The following is a 21,346-nucleotide window of genomic DNA, read 5'->3' as shown; positions in this document are numbered from 1 at the left end:
TAAAACTTATAAGTTATTTCTCTCTGTTTAGCAGTACATGATTTTTGAAAATGGATTCTGTCATATTTTAAAGACAATATTTGGGATATATTTATGCTAGAGCTAGTAGTATAGTCAATAGAGTACTCAAGAGTCAAAAAGACCTGGATTTAAATACTACCTCTGATGTTTACTAGCAGTTTAACTCTAAGCAAGTCACTTGATCTCTATGTATTTCATAGGATTTATCTCATAGCAATCTGGCAATCTGGCAGAGGGATTTCCACAGTGGGAATTTCTTTGTGCTAAAGAATTCACAGATCCTTTTTGTATTAGTGAATATGATTATTCTGTTAATAGAGCTTAAATCTGCACTTAGACTTTTGGGACATTCTCCCGAAATTAGAGCTGTGTGAATACTAACAAATAAAATATAACATTTAAGTTATGTGTGGTGATGGAATCACCAATTTCAGCCAGAAGGACTCTTAGAGGTCAGTCTAATACCCTCATTTTACAAATGAGGAAACAGATGCAAAATTACTTGTCCTATGGGGGATTATTACTCTAGATTCAAGGTACTCTTGTGGGTGTGTATCTTTAAATTATAGGCTCTATGTTCTACTGGTATATTCACCTTTAATAATGAGTATTGTACTCCAATTAATAAATGGTCAAAGGATATGAACAAGCAATTTTCAGATGATAAAATTATAGCCATCTATAGCCATATGTGAAAAAATATTCTAAATCACTATTAGAGAAATGCAAATTAAAACAATTGTGAGGTATCAAAGCATACCTCTCAGATTTGCTTAGATGACAGGAAAAGAGAATGATAAATGTTCTGAGGAGCAATTTGGAATTATGCTGAAAGAGCAGTTTTATATGTATATATAGTAATGGCACTGCTTTGGTATCTCACAATTGTTTTAATTTGCATTTCTCTAACAGTGATTTAGAATATTTATATATACCCACATGTGCAAAAATGTTTGTAGCAGCTCTTTTTATGGTGGCAAAGAATTGGAAAATGAGTAAATGCCTATCAATTGGGAATGACTGAATAAATTATGGTATATGAAAGTAATGAAATATTATTTTTCTATAAAAAATTATGAACAAGCTGATTTTAACAAGGCATGGAAAGATTTTCACAAACTGATGCTGAGCAAAAAAAAGCAGAACCAGAAACATATTGTATACAATAACAGCAAGATTAAGCATTGATCAACTGTGAAAGACTTGAACTTTCTTAGTGGTTTGGGTGATCCAATGTAATGGGCTGAGGTTTGAGCTGATGCACTGAGGTCCCAAGTATGTGAGGCTAGATAGTAATTGGGCTATACTCTATTAATATACATGATTGGATAAAGAATGGTCCCTGCCCACTCTCCGTGCAAGTCCTGATGTGTTGTATAGGAAATGACGATTTGGGTGGGTGGAGGCAGAGAGAGAGACAGGAAGAAAAGCTGGGGGAGATTAGGCTGGGTTCGAGACTCCGAGCTGCAGATTGTATGGCTGCTGGTCGAGCTAGCTTCTTTACTCAGCTGCACACATTGCTATCGCCGATTCTCTTCCACCTCCGATCTTTCTTCACTGAGAATAAAGACTGACGATTTTCCCCTAACCTGAATTCCTGACTCGTGCTGATTTTAAAATACGCGATCTTCAAAATCCAAGGCAATCCCAATAAACTTTGGATAGAAAATGACATCTGTATCCAGAAAGAGAACTGGAGACTGAATGTAAATCAACACATGCTATGTTCACTTCCCCTCCTTTTTCTTCTTTTTTTTCTCTCATGGTTTTCCCCTTTTGTTCTGATTTTTCTCTCCCAACGTGATTCATAAATATGTATTAAAATTAATGTAAATGTATAACCAGAAAAATGTTTTTAAAATTGTTTTACATGTAACTGGGAAATAATAAAAATATTAAATAAAAATAATATGGTACTGCTATTAGTTTGAAACAAAAGCTGAAATAGAATAGCATGATCAGTTGTGACAAAACATTCTCCCGCTTCTATACCCCACTTCCCCCATCCTACCCCAAACCTAGAGTAGCTTGTTGTTTAGTCATGTCCAACTCTTTGTGACCCCATTTGGAGTTTTCTTGGCAAAGAGACTGGAGTGGTTGCCATTTTGTTTTCCTGCTCATTTTACAGATGAGGAGACTGAGACAAATGTTAAGAGACTTGCCCAGGGTCATACAGCTAGAAAGTGTCTGAAGCTAGATATGAATTTAGGAAGAAGAGTCTTTCTGACTCCAGGTCCAGCTCTAGCCATTGCACCATCCAACCACCAATAGCACTAAGTAACACTCTCACTAATAATGTTTAACAGTGTGAAGTATGAGAGCTCATATAAAATAATCTAGTAGAAACACATGCAAATGGAGAACATATAACATCAAGGCTTCACATAGCTCTTTCTCTTCTCTTTTCTTCGGCTCATGTTGATTCAAATCTGCACCTGTCTCTATCCAAAGCAAAACTTTTGGGAACTATTCTCTCCTGGGCCTGTTTGCAGGGTACCACTGTGGCTAAAAGAGGTGAGGGAAAAGAGAGAAATGCCCTCATAGCAGCACCATTCACCCTTACCTCCATCCTGCACTGGAGGGGAAATGATTTCTCTTTAGAGATATGGGTTGTTCCTCTATAATTGATTCTCTTCTCACTGCCATATATAAATTTCTTAGAGTTACTCATGGTTTAATTTACTCTGGAGCTAGCAAACTTGCTTTGAAAGGCCACCATGGGCATAGCTGATCAAGAACAACTGAGCAGCTTCTTCATACTTTCTAAAGGAGCAAAGATATATAAACTTTATAATTCCTTTGTACCTTCTTTACATTAATGATATATATGAATATACTAATACCATAATACAATCCTACTGAAAGGATGTAGGATGAGTTCAGGGAAATTTAGTACCTCTGGTCTGAGGGCTGCTGAGTCCTTTTCAGGACTGCTTTCCACTTTTGGTATCCACCCAATTCACCCAGATCTCACCTGTGGCTCTAAGAAACTGTAATATGCAGAAGCTACAACCCAGTAAACCATTTTGATAGATAGATTAAACCAGGTTGAGAGCAACTAGGGGTCTCAAACCCTAAGGTAAGTTAGGGGGATATTTACTTCAAGCATATGAAGGTTTCCCCTGGTTGAATGGGCATTTGACAATGTGTTCCATATGCTATGAAGCAACTAAAGTAGGCATTGTGAAAGGTTCAGAGCTTGGTGAACATTGAAGACACCAAGGTCATCCACTGCATCTTGAGCTATCACAAATTGTTTTATGCACACAAATTGTGTGACTTTTTTGCTGCAGAACTGTGATGACCTTAATTGAGGACTTCATGCAATTCTGTCTTATATCTAATTTATGCGTGAATCAAAAGAAATCACCCATACCAATTATCATTTTTATTTATCTCAAAGTTGTGATGACAGGAAAGTGATGAAGCAGGAGATGTGGAGCCCCTGAGAGCTGCAATCACAGCCTTGAATGCTAGAAGCTCTGAGTGAAACAAGACTGGCAAATGAAGACCAGCTTGCTAAAGTCAGACTTGGATATGGATCTTTTTAGAATGATCACAGCGAAAGGGGGAACACTTTTTGAAGCTGGTGTAATTTTGCAAATAAAACTAAACTACTTAACAGGTATCTATGCCTATCAAACAGAGTGAAAGACAGACTCATGATATTGTGAATGCCACTTGCACGAAAATGCCATGCCATCCTCAGCAATGCCTTTGCTTCTACCATGATGAAAGAAAAATTTTATGAAGATTTAGAGACCCATATTATCAATGTACCAAAAAAGGACAAGCTATAATTCTGGGTGACTTTAATGCTAGAGTAGGCTCAGATTACCAAACATAGCAGGGAATCCTTGGGAGGAGTGGAGTTAGAAACAACAAAAGCAAAGATTCACTTACTACCAAATGTTTATGCATCTCATATCCTTCTCATCATCAACACTGTCTTCCATTTACTTAAGTTCAATAAAACTTTATGGATGAAACCTTGCAGAAAACATTGGCATTTAATAGACTATGTGATAAGGAGAAGAGACAGACAGGAGGATGTAAGAGTGATGAAGGTGCTGTGTGGTGCAGAGTGCTGGATTGATCATAGACTTATCCTCTCCAAATAAATATTCAGATTCAACAAAAGCATGGTCCAAAGGCAATAAAACTACCAGAAGAATTAATGTCAACAGATCAGAGCAGTTTTATGAGAAGGAATAGTTTGTAACTAATTTGGAGAAGAACAGAAAGCTTTCAAAGATTGGATGTACAGCATTGTATTTGTCCATCTGGGTCAGAACACTCACAAATTACAAGACTGGTTTAATGAAAATAATTGGGAAATTCAGAAGCTGCTAAATGAAAGATGAAAACTACACAGGGTTTACCAGTAGAATAGTTCATCCATTCCTAATAGCATATAAATACTATGCCAAGAAACTTAATTGCTTCCATTTGAATTGTTTTGGGAAAGATTCTGAAAATCACCTGGCAGGGAGAACCTGGTACAGGACTGCCCTTGATGGTATGTCCTCATCAGAGAAGGTGCTATGCTCTATGAATCAAAGCAGAATCAAAGTAGCTCAAAAGAAATAGACATGCAAATAGAGAATCCACCTCAAATGTTCACATGGACTTTTTGTGTCCAATGTCTGGTAGAGCATTCTGAGCTCATATTGGTCTAATCTGATATAGTCTGACACACTATAATGACTAACATGGTGATGTCATTTTAGTCCTTTTCAAGAATAAAAGACATCCAATGTTAATGATACACATTGGTTGTTTCTTAGTATTATGTTTATATGTTTAACATAATTGGAGTTCACTAGTTCAATTCTTTTTCTTACTGTAAGTATTCATTATAGTGATATGGATTGTTTTGGACGCAGAAAGATTTTTGTTTCACAATCTACTCATGACACTTAGTAGCTGTGTGACCATGGACAATTTATTTTATCTCTCTGAGATTCAGATCAGTTTCCAAAACTTACCTACTAAGTTATAAAAGGGCTCCAGCCTATTATAGTATATGGCATATAGCCACATATATGATATATAAAAAAGCATAATAAATGCTTATTAATTTTCTTCATCCAAAAAGAGTATTCATATTACTTCAATCACATCATTTATATAGTTACTATATCAACTCCCTTAGTGGTAAATTATATGACATCAGGGAGTTTGAAAGGACAAGCAAGCAAAAGTGTTAATTACCACTATTAGTGATGAAAAATTTAAAACTTGGTTTTTATGCCAAGTTTCAAGTACAAAGGGAACAAAAATATGGTTTATTTTGTCTAGACTGTGCTTTAATTCATATAAGGAGGTGATGAAACTCCCACTAATAATATAGATCTTCAGCAGTTGTTCTTTCAAGTTTGAATCTTTGTGATCTCATGTGGGGTTTCCTTGGCAAAGATATAGCAATGATTTGCCCTATCTTTCTTTAGCTCATTTTACAGATGAGGAAACTGAGCAAAACAGGGTTAAGTGACATGCCTAGGGCGAGGAAGTGTCTGAGGTAGATCTGAACTCGGGAAGATGTCTTCCTGACTTCAAGCCTATTCACTGTCATCTTGCTGTGCTTGTAATTCCATTGCAAAGTTGTTAGGTTCTACAATCACTCAGTCACTATGCATTGGGGCTGAATTTAACCCAAGTCTTTCCTGATTCTGCTGCCAATTCTTTATCCACTAACTATATCATGCTCATTCTCTATATAAGGCAAAAACAGTCATCAATTTCGGTTTGTTTCTGACTCCCCAGTGACCAGATTTTTCAAAACATGTTTCATGATTCTAGCAAAACTAGCAAGTCTTTTAGAGAAAACATTTTAGGATTTTTAAGAAAAATATGAACTGAACATTGCTCCTACATCTCCAAATAGCCTACATAAGAATAGCATTCTTTCTGGGGCAACTTCCCAAGTCATGCTCATACTGACCAGTTGGGTCTTCAGGAAACTTACTTTTCTATTATGAATACTACCCAAGTTTCTAGAAGTAAGCTTGAGGGGCTGGATTTCTAGCATTGCTCTCTAAAACTCCCCATCATAGTGCTTTCCATAGGCAATTAGCCAGTCAGAATTAATGAACTTCTAAAAAAGATTTTTACTATGACAAAGCAAGAAAAGTAACAAAAATATCTTCATCCCAAACCCAAACCAGAGGTCTACTCTCCTCTTATAGATACAAAATTCCTAGAGAGAGTAGGCTCAGATAAAAAAGTACAAAAGTAATGAGAGACATGTTTAGAAAAATTCCTAGTTAGTCCAAATCCTTTGTTAACTGTAGAATTCTCATGAAATCCCATTTAGGAATAACTCTGCTGATGCACCCAGTTGGACCCCGGAAAGATCTATAATCTCAGGTTGAATCCAGAGCCAGTACTTGTTTGTCCTGAGGCAATCAGGCTCTTTGAAGCTGATTTTACTCATCAATCATATTTCTTAGGGTCCTGCTGTATAGGCTGGACTAACTTTTCTCAATTCCCCATTTCACAAAAGTTTAGCTAATTTTTCTTGAAAAGTAGGGAGATTATCTTCAAGATTTGATTGATTTAAAGAATTAGCTCAGATATGATGACTTCTTAAGTGATGGGGTTTGAGTGGTCTCAATTCCTGGTGGTCCTGAAGTGGCAATAAGAGAGTTAAGGATCCCCTTTAAATTGGCTGCAGATTTTAGCAGTGAAAGAATTCACTCATTCCCGAATTATTAGTTGCAAAATGAAAGTTTATTGTTGGATAGAAATCAGTTTACCAAGAGACTGACTTCTACAGTGGCAGATCTATTGGAAGATGGAGTTTTGCACTGAGAATGCCTTCTCAGTAGACAGAAGGTCCTGGCAGTTGGGTGAGCTATTTAGGTCCCTCTGCAAAGATTTTAGTGGAGGGAAGCTGTTATATTGGGTATATTTAGTGGGGGCTGGGACAGCCCTGATCTCCTATTGGAATTAACAACACTTCAAAGGAATGCTTTTTGACCAGGATTTCTAATTGAATCAAAGGCCCTAGCATCCTGGAAAGATAACTTATGTGGGGGGATATCCCTTCCCCAGGAATGGTTGAGACTCTGAAAGGGATCACAGATCAAAAGGAAATAGTTTCTTAAAGGGCCTACAACCTGTTTCATTAAAGAGACTCAGTTCCCTTTCTAAGGTTTCTCACTATGGGTTAACCAACACCTGGTAAGTGTGCCTAGTAGAATCCATGAGATGTCATTATTGAGTAACATGCTGAATATTCTTCCATTGATTGTTAAATAAATCTTTTATAAAATGTTGAATGACATTATGAACATTTCATTTAATTCCAGTTTTGGATCTAAACTACCAGAGCACTTGCCTGAATCAGGCTCAGTTGGAGACATTATCTTTCTGAATATATGATTGTCTGCATTTGTTCTCAGCATATCTCTTTGCCTTTGGCTGGATATTGTGTCTCCTGGTGTTCCAGTCTCTCAAAATAAAAATGTATTATGTGGGAGGACTTAGGGGAGAGAGGGAGAAATTTTCTCTCTACTGCTTTCAGAGTCCTAGAATACACAATTTCTAATTGTGGAGCCTTCCACTAGCGGTTTGGTTTCCTACTTGACAAGACTTACTATTTTTAAATGTAGCTCAAAAAGATGATTTGATTTTCTCAGCCAATCATTCACAAGTTGTTTGCTATTGATTTTCTCAGCCAATCATTCACAAGTTGTTTGCTATTTGGTATCATCTATCTCTCATCCAATGGCCCAAAGTCTCATGGCTTTTCAAACCAATTGAGGGCTTATCCACACATTGCCAGTTGAATATAGAAAAATTATACACTTTGCTACTTTGTCAGCTTTGTTGATGGAGGTAAGGCAAGGCCAGAAGCATTTATTAAGAACTTATTATAGGTTAATGGGCATAGGGATACAATATAAGCAAAAAAGAAAACTTGCAGGAGAGGGGTAGGAGAGAAGATTCCTTATCCTCTCCAAACTAAATATTCAAATTCAACAAAAGCAATAGCTTGCTATGGCCTGGGTCAAAGTCTGAATGAGGTGGGGGATGCTGAACATTTCCTTATGTATTTATTTATTTTGCATATATTTTTGCATTTGTATACCTCTTGTGATAAAATGCAACTTTCTTAAGAGTTGGGATTATATTTTTTTATTTTTTTAACCTTTATAATTTCTAACAGTATAGTGCTAGGGCAGTTAGGTGGCTAAATGGATTGCATGCTGAGCCTCCAGTCAGCAAGATCTGAGTTCAAAATTGACCTCAAACATTTACTAGTGGTGTTACCTTGGATAGTTAAACTCCTATTTGCCTCAGTTATTTATCTATAAAATAGGGACACTAGATAGAAAGAAAAAACACTCTAGTGTCTTTGTGGGGGGTCACATAAAGTCTGACACTACTGAACAACAATAACCAAAGTGCAATGCTGGTTAATTAAAATGAAATATGATTGTGAGTCACCTTGGCTGTAACCCATGGCACCAAATAGTTCCAAGAATTGCATTTGGGTAGCAATTAAATTAAAATTCTGCCACTGAGTGTTAGATTTGGTATAAAAATCTAAAAATGATCAGTGTTTTGTTACCTCTAATATTAGATATTTAAAAACAATTTAAAAAGATTAGGTAACATTGTTATTAAGTATTTAATGGTTGTCTCCAGCAGCCCCTGAACTAATTGCCTCTCCAGTCCAACTCTCATCTTGCACCTACCCAAAGGTGTTTAGAAGTCCAGCATTAAAAAGGTAAACTCTTCAGCTTTAAACTCTTATCCCTATTCCCTTTTCTCAGCGAAGTTTTTTCTTTCCTACTCCTATTTAATTTCTCATTTCTTCAGGGATCTGTAGGCAGCCTGGTCATAATTATCTCAATTCAATTCAACTTTAAGCTTCTAAGTACAAGGTCGAGATAGGTGCTAGGGAATGCAAAATCAAAAGCACTTTGCAAATTTATCCTCGCTACCCCGCTGCTAAGTACGTGCTATTATTTCTCCCTTTTTACTGAATACTGACTGCTTGAGTGTGTGTGTTAGGAGGAGGGGGAGGTTGCTAAGAGGCGAAAAATCTAAAAGTAGGAAGGATTGAACGAAGTTTGGGAGCACTGTCTTAAAGCGATTTAAATGGTCAGGTTTTGTTAATTTCTACTCCACTTACCACTTCGAACCTAACCACAAGCAAGTTTGTAGAAAAAGGATGAAGGCGTCTCCCGGGAAGAAACATAGCCACAGAATTTGAGCTGAAAAGGGTCTTAACGATCCGTGGGATTCAACTCCCTCATTTGACAAATGATATTCCCTGAAGCCCAGAAAGGTTAAGTTACTTGTTTGAGGTTGCACCGGTAGTAAATAGTGGAGGCTGGATTCTAATGGAGGTCGTCTGCCTCCAAATGCTTGGCTATTTTCTTTACATCCCATTGTTGTTACTAGTTAGGACTTTTTTTTTTTTTTTTTTAAACAAATTAGCTGGAGATTACTTTTAAGAGTAAGGACAGTGTGATAGTGGAAATGGCGAGGGAGCCATCCTCCTAGAAATTTGCGTTCAAGTCCTATGTTTGTTTCTTACTTTTCATTTCTGTAAAAAAAAAAAAAAAAACCCCAAAAAACAATGGTTTTGGGCTAGATGCCCCTCCAAATCTATGATCTTTTTTTTTGGGTCCTGTTAATGGACCAAGAGGCAGATGACCTATTTATTCGATGTTTTTGAGCAAATTTTTGTTTGGGGACATTCTCCAGGCCTGGGTCTGGGCCAGATCCTGAAACTGGGTGTCCTTGGATTATAAAGCTGGATTTGGAATCGGGAAGTCCCGAGTTAAAATTCTGCCACAGACACTCGCTGTGTGGTCCTGGGTAAGTCACTTAATTTTACTCATCCTCAATTTCCTTATTTGTAAAATAAGGGTCATTGATAGGACCTATCTTCCGGAGGTAGTTGGGAGATTAAAATTAGATATTTGTATAGTAATTGTTAAAAATCTTAAATGTTATATAAATGGTATTTGCAATTATTATTATCGTTACTGTTATTATTAGTCCAGAGTGTTAAATACTTGTAATAGAGGCCGAGTTAATTTTTTCATTAAATTGTCTCTGGTGGAGATAAGAAGGGAAGAGGTTGAGGAGCAGTAGCCATTTTGTAAAGGGAAAAAGAGGGAGGAGGAGGCAGCAGGGGAATCGCCCGAAGGAACCCGAAGCTGAAAAAATATATATAAAATTTAACGTGGGGGTGGTGGTATTGGTGTTGGTGTTGGCGTCTTCGTAGCGCGCAGGCGCAGCCGCCCAGGCCGCTTGCCCACGGAACGGTAAACAGTGGGGTCACGTGAGGCGGCCCTGCTCTCTGCCCTCGCGCCGCTTCACGCAGATGGCTGCGGGGTCTTGCGCAGCGGCGGAGACAGCACGAGGCGAGCGACCCCTGGGCCCGGGGCCGGCGGACGGAGACGAAGACGACGACGATTAGGAGGACGAGGGCGAGGACGACCACGACCGCGGCAGCAGTGGTAGCAGCCGCATTGGCAGCCTAAGCTCCTGGAAGATAGGAGGCAGTGGCTGCGGCAGCAGCGACGACGACGTCCTGCGCATACCCCCTCTCGGCGGCACCCACCATTCCCTCCTCCTCCGCGGCGGCGGCGGCGGCGGCTGCTGTGGCCACCATCTTCCTCCTGCTGCCAGTGGTAGCGCTCGTCGGGCGGAGCTGGGTGAGTTGCGGCCGCGGCCGCGTCCTGGGAGACAGGCTCCCGTCCCCTCCCCCATCCCTCTCCCAAACACACCTCCTCCCGCTTCTGCTTCCCCAACCCCGTACCCAGGGCAGTGGGGGCGGTGGACGCCCCGCTCTCCCTTAGGGTGGAGACAGCGCCGCCCCGGCCTCCTGCGCAACGTCCTCCCTCCCGGGCCCAGCGAGACCGTTTGTAAGGCGGCGGTCGGGGCGGGGGTTGGGGGGAGCGGCTTCTGCCCCTCGGGAACCCCGCTCTCTCTGCTGCCCCTTTTTCTTTCCTCCTCCGGAGGCGCGTCCGGCCGAGACTTCTTCCCCAGCCCGCGGGCCTCTTATGTGCGTGGGGCCCCGGGGGAAGGCAGGCTGGCGGGGGTTTCGCCTCCGGCAGCCGGGCCGATAGCGACAGCTTGGGCCTAAGCGTGGCCCTGGCTCGGACCCGGAGGAGAGGGCGTGGGAGTGGCCGGGCGCCGGGGATTGGCGTCGGCCTACACTGCCGCGTCCTGGCGCGCGTGTGGCCGAAGGAGTTATCGGAGCTTCATCCCTTCCTGCCACCGCGTGTGTGCGTGTGTATGCTTAACACTGGCCTTCCAGTCGGCTCAGGCTGAGGTGGAAAGCCCACGCATCTTGCCTGCTGAGACACCATGTAATTTAACGAGCCACTCGTGGTTGGTGTTTTAATGGTGCTTAGTAACTGATCCTCTGACCTAAGGGGGAGGGGTCGGGGGAACAAATGCAGGGACACATAACCCAAACCTTGCCTTCATTGGCTTTTAAAATGATGTACTGTCCCTAAAGAACTAGTGACTTAATCAGTATTTTTAGGAAGGAAACCCTCAAAAATGTGATCTTAGGAACTTTATTTTACACATTACTGTATAGTTAAGCATTAATTGCATATGAACTATAGTTTTAAGTGAACCGTTTATAGATAGCTTAGCACTAAGAGAAAAACATTTTTTTTTCATTTCCTTTTAAATGTGAAACTTAGGGTAACATTAAACATAATTTTACTTTTAAGGACGTAAACCGTAAAATACATCACTACAGCAGGTATTTTCCTTCAATTATGTTTTAATTCAGTAAGCATTCGTATCTTCCAGGTACTGTTAGGTGCTAAAGATGAGTTAAACACCTCTCATTTTTCAAACTGATTTAAGAAATTTTCAAATGTGTGAAAAAATGTCATTCATTGCTTGATTTACACCCCTCCCCCCTTTTATTTTTTAGTAGCGCTTATGTAAAACGTTAAGGGATTTTTATCTCATTTTGATTCATAAAGTGACATCTACTTTGCCAGTTAGATTTAGGATGCCTGGGACCGGTAGTGTAAAGGATACAAATTAAGAACTGGAAAAGTTGAACAGTTGGAGTTTACATTGCTTTTCTAGTACACAAAAACTATCATAAAAAGCTTACTGCCTTTACATTCTCACATTGGTTATCAAAAATTATTTACTCTTTTTTTTTTTTTTTTTGCTTTCTTATGTGAGCCAGTGTGATATAATGGGGAAAGTACTATATTAAGAGTTGGAGAGGGACATCCTGGGTTGAATCTTTCTTATTTGATTTTGAGGCAAGTTCCTAGACATACCTAAAACAAGGTAGTTGAGAAGATCATCTCCATGGTTTATTCTAGTTTTCAAATTGATGCAGTGACTCTTTTCTGTCTTGGATTTTTTTTCCCTTCTATGGTAAGGTTTTATTATTTTACCTATATTCCATTCCTCTTCTAATTTTGCACTTTTTACAATCTGTTAACCCCATTTTCTCTCCTATGGTAATAGGATAGAGTATCTTGCTTCTTACTAAATTACAGAACTTTTTGTAAGTGAATTTTTATTTTGAATCACACCTACCAGAATTACTTTACATTATTTAGTATTGAAACTAGCTCTGAAACCTGGAACTTGCTAGAGGTAGAGTTGCATTTTCATTCTTGGAGATATGCCCTAGGTGCTTTTAAAAAACAGTTTCTAAAATATGCATCTTTTACAGATGAGAAAGCATCTGTATAGACTGATGAATTCTGACTTACACATGATCTTAATTGTGAATTAGTATGGAAGTAAGACTGCACCGAGTTCTTAAGTATTTCAGTATTTGCTTTCCAGCTTTGTAAGTTTGATAGTGTTTCTGCACTAGGATTATTTTTTTATTGTTGTTGAGACTTGTATTCTCTTGGTGAAGAAACATCTTTTGAGGAAACCTAGCCCACTAACGAATTTTGGCAGCTGTTGTGCAATTTACAACCCTAGAGAATTTCTCAGGGCACTACCAAGTTAAATGACTTGCTGAGGGTCACAGTCTTTAGGCAAGACTTGAATCCAGATCTTCTTGATTGATACTGGAATCAACTCTATACATTATGTTAAACTTTCTCTGGAGTTACATTGTTTCTTATCTTAACAGTTTTGCAGTTTGGGAGACATTGGAAAACTTTTGTACTAATCTATAGGCTGCTTTAGACTCTGTACACTGCTGACTCGTCATTTTCATTGACATGGTACTTTGCCACAGGTTTGTGGTTTGGAAACTGAATTAGTAATACTTTCCAGATTATTAAGATAAACCTCAGACAACTCTTCCATAGTAATACTGTGGTATTATTAATCTTTTCTTTTTGCAGAGGCAATTGAGGTTAAGTGACTTGGTCAGGGTCACACACAGCTAGGTAGTCTTAAGTGTCTGAGATCTGATTTGAACTTGGTCCTCCTGACTTCAGGACTGGTGCCCAATGGATATACTGGGCCACCTAGGTGCCCCAATATTGTTCATCTTTTTTGAATCCAATATCTGATACTTCTTACTAGCCTAGTTACCGAGGATAAGCCATTTACCCCCTTAATCTCAGTATTTTCATCTATAGAGTGGAGGCAATAATGGTTAAATGATTGTACAAGATTGTTGAGGAAAGAATTTCCAAACCTTAAAACCCAATCAAAGTGAAATTGATCAAATTCTGCCAAGTAGAAACTTAGTGTGAAAGATATTTGTTTATGGAATACCAAGTATATGAAATTGGCAGTTTAAAAGAAACATGTGAAACATAAATAGGCCATGTTCAAGATTAAAAAAGCAAATTATGTGTCAAAACCAAAGTGCATTCAGTTAGTGGAGCAGTGTATTTCAACAGTTGAACCTAAAATTACATAAAGAATTTAGAGAACAGTTGAGTCAGTTAATTTTTCTAGCAAAGATTGATAATTTTTTAGCTTTGGAACATCTTGTTAATAGTAAATGGAACATTAGCAAGCATCTTTTGTCTTTATGTGGGGGATTAAGTGTTGGAGAAAAATTTGAAAAACAGATTGAAATAGTCATAATTTCATATTTTAAACAGGGAGAGATTCAGAATGCACCAGGAAGTAGTGTAAATTATGAATAAATTAAAATTTTCTAATGTAATAAAATAGATCAGGATTATCCATTTTGACATAGTAATAGGATATACTCCTCTCATAGGTGGCATCATTACCTTATATTTTATGTTACCCTAAAGAGATATATTTAGAGATGTCTGGCATGGATTTGCTTTTTCCCCCCTTCCACGGACTTTTAAAAAAAAATAGCTATAAACTTTTTCCCATTTTATTTACAAATAAGGAAGTTGTTAATTGAAAATTAATAGTTCATTCCCCTGCTCATAAGTGACCTCTCGCTTCCAGCTAGTATATTGTCTAGACCACTGATTACCAAGCCAGATTTTATAGAAACTTCTGACAGTTCAGCAAAATTGGTTGATAAACATTTATCAGGTACCCACTTAGTATGTACCAGGCACTGTGTGCTAAGCCTTGGTGTTACAAAAGAAAAGTACAAGGAGTCCCTATTGTCAAGAAACTTGCAGTCTAAGGGAGACAACACTAGGTCTAAATAAACTCTTGCTTTTTTTATTTCTATGATTTATCATATGATAAATGCAAAATAATCAACAGGAGGCACAGGAATAAGAGCTTCTTGGAAAAGAGGATTTTGTGTAAGATTTGAAGGAAGCCAGGAGATGGAGATGAGGAGGGAGAGAACTCTGTGCACTGAAGAAGACCAGTGAAAATACCCAGAGCCAAGGTAGAATGTCTTGTTCAACGAATTAAAAGGAAGCCAGGCCATTGAATCAAAAATTATACAGCTGCTATATAAAGTGTAAGAATCTGGAAAGAATTTTGAGGAAGAAGAGGAGGGTATAAAAAACTTTGAATGCTAAATAGATGACTTCTTATTTTATCATAGAGGTGATTGGAGCCACTGGGGTTTGAGTAGAGCAGTGACCTGGTCAGACCTAACAATTTAGCAAGATCATTTTTGTTGTTGTTGTTGAGCCAGTTGGGATTAAGCGACTTGCCCAGGGTCACACAGCTAGGAAGTGTGAAGTGTTAAGTGTCTGAGATCTGATTTGAACTCAGGTCCTCCTGACTTCAGGGCTGGTGCTTTATCTGCTGCACTACCTAGATGCCTCCAAGATCACTTTTGACAGCTGAGTCGAAGATCCACTATGGTGAGGAGAGACTTGTGGCAGACAGACTGATCATCATTCCAGATGTGAGGTGATAAGAGGCCTTACACCATGGTAATTGCAGTGTCACAGAGAGAAAGGGGCAATGAAAAGCTTTACAAGGGTAATGTCTGCTATAGGCCTTGGCAACATATTGGATGTATAGAAAAGTGTGCTTTGGGGAAGGGAAAAGAGTGCTACTAGAATTTATTGGATATAACTAAAATCTGTGATCTTAGTCCTGTGAAATCAGTCTTGCTTGTTACCTGGGCAGATTGCACCCTCTCGCATCTTTTTTTTTTTTTTTTTTTTTTTGGCATGTCTTTTGATAAATAAGCTTCTGGGTGGTTTTACGTTAACATACTAGTGTGTTAGTTTGTAGGGTCTTCCAGATCTGGAAAAGGATAGTAGAAATAATCCAGTCCAATCATCCCTTTTGTTTTTTCTTCCTGCTAGGAGTCAGGCCAAATTGTTTTTCCTCAGTGATAAGTGAGGATATGTGTCTAAGGTGCAACTATAATAAGTAAAATATTAAATACATGCCATCTATAAGAAGAGTATTAGTTTTTTAGCTGAAAACCAGTTCCTACATCTACATTTGAGTACCAGTTTCTCCTTTTGGATTTAGGAAAGAATCCTTGCTTTCTTACAAAACTTTCCTGATCCTTTATCAGAGGCATAGACTTTCTTGAGCTTTGAGCCAGTTTGACGCCTTGAGTTCAGTCACCTGTAGTACCCCAAACCCTAATTATCTGTTAGGGTTTTGCCCCTGGGCACTTTTTGCTATCAGTTCCTTTTACAGTCGCTTCTCTTTTTCCTTTCTCTAGTCTGTGCCTCATTACATGTTTTAAAGTTTATTTATTTACCTATTTTACAAGAGAAAAAATAATTTACACATTCAAGTAATTAGAATTATTATAAAAGAAATCTGCCTGATCCCCAAACCTGTCCTATCATAAGTTCCCAGTGATCTAGGCTATCCATATTGCTTCTTGACTAGGCTGCTTTTTCTCTTTGGAATCCCACAAATTACTGTCATCTCATCTGGGCAAAATGAAGTCTGATTTTGTCCACATGGTTTTTCTGTATTATTGATTGGTTCCATTACAAGATACAAAGAAGGAATTATGAACTAGGTGAAAAGAACTTGTTCTTTTCACCTTAAATCAGAACTGTTCAACCTGATTCAAAGGTCATCATTAAATTCATAAAGAACACTCCCTTCCATAAATAAACAAACAATATTATGAAAGATTTAGAATGGAGGAAACATGTCTGACTGGGGCTAGTAATTGGTAACACTTCATGGAGGAAGTGTCATTTGGGCAGTCTTAAAAGGTGGATAAGGTTTCAACAATGGAAATAAAGGAGCAAGGGAAAAGGCATTGAAAGAATGAGTAAAGGCATGAAAGTAGGAAAATAATGCATATGAATGAAGGGTTTAGCAAGTAGGTTGGTCCATTTTGCCTATTCTTTGTTTTAAGGGAAGTATAAGAAAGTAGAGTTGCCCAAATTCTTTTCTTGAGGGATTTGGTGAGTTGTGGGGAGGAGAAAACCACATGATGAGAATAAGGCTGTTGAAGTAATATGCATGATAGATTTTTTACCAAGATGGTAGCATTTACCAAGATGGTACCAAGATTGAAGAGGGTATGGAAGTAGAACTGGTGACTTAGCAAGTGGATACTAATGGTGAGGCAGCTTTAAAGTAACACCTAACTAAGGGATTGAGCAACTAGAGCCCTAAATCTTTTTTTTTTTTCTTCCTCTGATTTCAAGGATTAATCAGCCAGAGAACACTTGGTGTTTTTGAGGTAGGTTTTGAGAGGTGTTGTGTACTTTACTTTCAAGAAATTATGAAGAATATGTTTGGTAAATGGGAAATGTATAATTGCATTGTCAAATTATGTGCTTTTGAGGATTAAAAAATAAACATGCTTTCGAAAATTTAAAAATTTTTTCATCACTAATTTTTTTTTTACATCATGTATTTCCTATTGTATTTCTCCTCTCAGCTCCCTCCTAGAGATATTTCTAAATCTAAAAAAGAGGAGGAAAGTAGCAAAACTTAACAACATATTGAAAAAAATCTAATGTTACACAATGTTCTATGCCTATGATCTTCCATCTGCAAAACTGGGTATGTCTTCTCATCTGTACTTTGGAACACAACTAGGTTATTATAATTTTACAGCTTTAATTGTTTTACTGTTTTTGTTTACATTGTTTCAAATTATATATGTGTATATTATTTCCCCATTTTGTTTTGCTTTTTAAAAAATTGATACTTTTTTCAATTAACAAAAATTATTTTCTTTCTGTACCTTCCAATTTGGTAGGAGACAAAAGACTTGTAACAAATATCCATAAGAAAGCAAAACAAAATCCCATATTATGTCCAAAAATTTGTGCCTATTCTGCATCATGAGTTTGTTATGTAGCATGCATCCTCATTAACTTTTCATCAATTCATATAAGTCTTTACATCTCTATCATTTTTTAACAGCATTGCAATATTTTATTAAGGTAATGTATAATTGTTTAGCTCTACCCCAGTCAGTGGTTATCTACTTTGTTTTTAATTCTTTGGTACTGCAAAAAAAAAATTCTACTAAAAATATTTTGGTTTTTATGGGACTTTTTTTTTTTTTATCATTGACATCTTGGTATTTTCATTAGTAAAGTAGAAAGGTATCTTATCTAAAGCAAATCAAATTTAGAGCTGTCAAATATTTCTTTGTAAGATTTTGTTTATACTGGTTGTGTGGAATGCAAAGAGGAAAGAATCATTTTTTGGTATATAGATAAGTTTATAAGGCAAGAATATTTGAATATTTAAATAATTGTAGAAGAATCAAACATTTCAGGATTATGCAAATGAATGATATAATCAATCAGGGATTCTCAAACTTTTTGGTCTTGGGACACCTTTACATTCTTAAAAATTGAGAGCTCCAAAGACTTTTGTTTATTTGAGTTACATCTGTTACTATTTACTATATCAAAATTTAAAATATCTTAAGACTATTAATTAAAATGTGTTTGACTTTGGAGACTTCTTGAAAGAGTCTTTCTTGGAAGATCCATACTAGTGTATAGACAAAAACACTACATATGAATGTTTATAATTTCTTAAATTCTGAAGATGAGAGACACCAAAAAATGTGGGTGTGTATATGTGTATATACATATACATATATGTGTACTTACATACATAGCATAGCTATAAAGATTACACTTACAAAACTGAAGAAAGATTAAAAATAATGCAGTAAAATTCTAAAAATATTAGAAAATTTGCTGTTTATCAGACTTGTCTAAAACAAGTTTAGATAAAGCTTTGGCTTGTGAGTACAATTGTCATACAATTGTCAGAGGTAATTGCGCAACTAAAAATCAATAAAACTTTATTGATTTTTTTGTATCATAAGTTTTCAATGACTCCCATTCCTACCAAGAGAACTCTTTTGTGTAACAAAAAATATCTTATGTTTAGTAGAATTCACCACAATGGGTGTATCTGATAATAAGGCCTTCGGTTTATCACATCTCTGCCAAAAGTAGGGGAAGTATGCTTCAATATCAATCCACAAGATGATTTATCACTGCATTGACTATTGTGTAAATTTTCTTGGTTTTGTTTACTTAGTTTTGGATATCTTCTTAAAACTTTTTCTTATTTCCTCATATTTATCAGTTTGGATCACACAGTAATTCCATTGCATTTATATACCATATTTTAAGTTATTCCTCAATTAATGGCTACCTACTTGCAGCTTTTTGTTATCATAAAGAAGTGAATCTTATGTCAGTCTTTGACCTTCAGAGTTTCAGGGACTTTTCTATCTGGTGACAGATCTATCTTCTATGATTTCTGTATTGTTTTTCAGAACCTTTGGACCAGTTCACAGCTCTACCAGTTAATGCATTCATGTTTTTTTTCCCCACTTCTGTTTCTCTTTGTATATAAGAAAGACCTCAAATTTATTTTAATTAACATTTCTCATTAGCATCTTGGACATTCTTTAATATGGTAGTTTGTATACCTTTTGAAAACTGCCTGTTTCTATTCCTTCCCTTCTTTTCTGTTGGGTAATAGCTTGTTATATATTTGTATAAGAACTTTTATCGTAGATTTTTATGAAGTCTTTTACTTCCAAGTCAATAATTTCTGGCTGTATTGATGATGTTTATGCAAAAGCTTTAAACTTGTATGTAATCAAAATTGGTTTTATCTTTCACAATCATCTTTATGTCTTGGTTAAGACCTATCCACCACTTAGCTATCTCTTTTTTCCTTGATTTTTTTTTTTTAAGTGACTTTATAGATAGGTCACCCATTCTCTGATACTTTATTTTATGTGGTGTAAGATTTTGGGCTAATAATAGTATTAATGGTTTCATTTATAATTTGAGCCTTTTGTAAAAAGTAGAAGCAACAATGGCAGGATTTTGTACTTAATAATTTGTAGTTGCATTTTGTGCATGTTTCACCTTTGGAGGAAGTTATTTTAATTTTGCATATAACTCATTGGGTTAAAATGCTTTTTTTTTTTTTAAGGGCTTTTGAAGGATAAACAGTGTTATCTTGAGTGTTAAAAGATTGATGCGATGTGTAAAACAAACTAGTAAATGTTTCTATTACTCCCAGAGTTTACATAAGGCTTTTGGGATTCCTTATTGACAAGATAATATACTTGTTAAACTTTTTAGTCACTGCTTTCTTTCAGTTTTTAACCAATGTGCTCCATTTACTACTGTTATTTTCCAATACTGTTGCTTTAACTTCAGTGGTATAGTTATAAAAATTACTCCTTTTGGTTCTTCTGCTTATAGAAAGAAGTTTGGATTAGGTGAAAATTTAGGGTTTAAGCTACAATTCTGCCTCTTACTGTGCTACATTAGCCAAATCATTGAACATCTCTTGGTTGCAGTGTCCCGATCCACAGAATGTGAAGATTAAACTAGATTATTTCTAAGAGCCTTTCCATTTTTAAAAATTGACAAATTTTGAATGGTAAACACATTAGGGAAGTGTTAGGACTCATTGTTTGAATAATTTTGCGCATTTTTATATCAAGCTTTATATAAATTCTCATTTGCTCCTTAACAACATTCCTAAGGATAGATGCTATTATTAATTGTATTTTTACAAATTAGGAAACTGAGACTCAGAGGTTCAAGTGACTTGTCCAGGGTCACAAAATAAGTAACTGTATCTGAGGATGCATTCTTCATTCCATTATTCTTTGCAATGTAATGCTGTGTGGAATAACTGAAGATAACTAACTGGTGCTTGCCATCTGGTGCATACCATGGATATTTCTTTTAACTGCAAAACAATGATCATTTCTATGCCTCTGATGAACTGAATACTTTGCTGAACACCACTTTTGAGTCTCATAATATAAAGGTGGATCAGAATATAAGATTGATATGTATATAAACAGGTCTTTTTGTTTTCTTAATTAGGTAGGACACTTGATATAGACTGAAATCTTAATATACCATATGTACCTTAAGTGTTAATTTGCTAAAAGACCCAATGTAGTATATCTCCGAATAAATTTGGAAGTTTCTTTGATTACATGCTGCAGAAAAAAAAGGATTCAGAGTTCAGGTTTCTATGCCTATTAAAAATTTTGTTTTATTTAAAAGTTTTCCTGATGCTATTGACTTTGTTGTCTGTAGTCTGGATACTGCTTATCTTTGCAAAATATCTCTGGTATACAGTCTAGCTTGGTATATATTCTAAGATTTGCATTTCTTCTAGCATATTTGTTTCAAGGTCTTCAGTAGAAAAATGTTGAAGGAAGTTAAATCACAAGATTTGATACGTCCTAACAATATTTTCAGTTGTCTTAAAGTCTAATTCTGTAAAATAGTTTTAGAATAATTGGAAATTTCTCAGTTCTCTTTTGCTTTTGCAAAGGAGAGTGGATGAGAGGAAATTTTCTTGATTAACTCTGTCATCAGTATGTAACTGTGCTAAATTTTTTTGTACCTAACCCTAAAAAATAGCTCCTATTGTCTGATATCAGAGATTTGTTTCACCAAAGACAAGGCACTCATTGCTTAAATAGTCTTTTAATGATAGTCTTTTTTTTTCTCCTTTCAATTTTCTTGTGTTTTTCTATGCT

The 21,346-nt window shown here is 36.8% G+C and overlaps 1 protein-coding gene and 1 long non-coding RNA gene across 3 annotated transcripts in view; both read left to right on the top strand.

Annotated features, from left to right (window-relative positions):
* LOC116423179 overlaps positions 1-4,096 on the top strand; it is a 54,230-nt gene extending 50,134 nt beyond the window's left edge. The window contains exon 4 of the long non-coding RNA XR_004233668.1: positions 3,425-4,096. This is a non-coding gene — a long non-coding RNA (uncharacterized LOC116423179). The remainder of the gene's footprint in view (positions 1-3,424) is intronic.
* Positions 4,097-10,324: 6,228 nt separating this feature from the next.
* Positions 10,325-21,346, top strand: part of PHF3 (PHD finger protein 3) — a 99,838-nt gene continuing 88,816 nt past the window's right edge. For both annotated transcript variants that reach the window (XM_031964680.1, XM_031964678.1), the window contains exon 1: positions 10,325-10,703. The gene's annotated coding sequence lies outside the window, so the exon portion shown is untranslated. The remainder of the gene's footprint in view (positions 10,704-21,346) is intronic.

Source organism: Sarcophilus harrisii, chromosome 4, assembly GCF_902635505.1.
Source record: "Sarcophilus harrisii chromosome 4, mSarHar1.11, whole genome shotgun sequence".
NCBI lineage: Eukaryota > Metazoa > Chordata > Mammalia > Dasyuromorphia > Dasyuridae > Sarcophilus > Sarcophilus harrisii.
This window is presented reverse-complemented; position numbering and strand designations above follow the sequence as displayed.